The sequence below is a fragment of the Rhineura floridana genome, chromosome 5 (genome assembly GCF_030035675.1).
Source record: "Rhineura floridana isolate rRhiFlo1 chromosome 5, rRhiFlo1.hap2, whole genome shotgun sequence".
Taxonomy (NCBI): Eukaryota; Metazoa; Chordata; class Lepidosauria; order Squamata; family Rhineuridae; genus Rhineura; species Rhineura floridana.
In genome coordinates, this window is record NC_084484.1 from 181,038,559 (window position 1) to 181,039,225 (window position 667).

General features: G+C 52.3%; 1 non-coding gene across 1 annotated transcript; it reads right to left on the minus strand.

The window, feature by feature from the left end:
- Positions 1-239: 239 nt before the first annotated feature.
- On the minus strand, positions 240-315 carry TRNAS-UGA (transfer RNA serine (anticodon UGA)). Its single transcript has one exon. It is a non-coding gene; the product is annotated as a tRNA-Ser (tRNA).
- Positions 316-667: the final 352 nt, after the last annotated feature.

Genomic DNA, 667 nt, shown 5'->3' on the forward strand with positions numbered 1-667 from the left:
TCTTGCTTGGCACTTGGTGAGGATTTGGCTGGTCATGCATCTTACTCCACAGAGAGCAGTCTTCCATCTGAAGGGCTGCCCAAGGGTGGTCCTCTGGATGAAGGTGTCTACTGTTTGAAAGACATAGGAAGCTGCCGTATAATAATGTCAGACAACGGTCCACCTAGTGCAGGGTTGTCTACACTGAGTGGCAGCAGCTCTCCATGGTTCCAGTCACGGCACTTCTTCCCAGCCCTATCTGGGGAGGCTGGGGATTGAACCTAGGACCTTCTGCATTCAAAGTAGATGCTCTACCACTGAGCTATGGCCCTTCCCAGTATAAACCCACCCTAAAGCTAAACAACCCTGAGAAGAGAAAGCAACATGGGCCACCAACAGTGAGCACTTGGACAGCAGACTGAGGTGGCATGTAGCAGCGGAGGCTGGTCCACTTGGGCAAATAGGGCACTGCCCCATCATCCTCAGTCTCCTTAGCCAGCCCACACCTGCCTGTTTCCTTTTTACAACCAGTCCATCAGGTGACACGGCTGTCAGTCCACTCTTGCTTAGCCTTAGTGTTGCCTTTGGAGAATTCAGCAGGGAGGAGGTTGGGGAGAAACCCAGAATCAGTTAGCTCTCTGTATCACAGGCTCCAGCTCTGCCTGCCATTGACTCTAGCTCTTCCTAT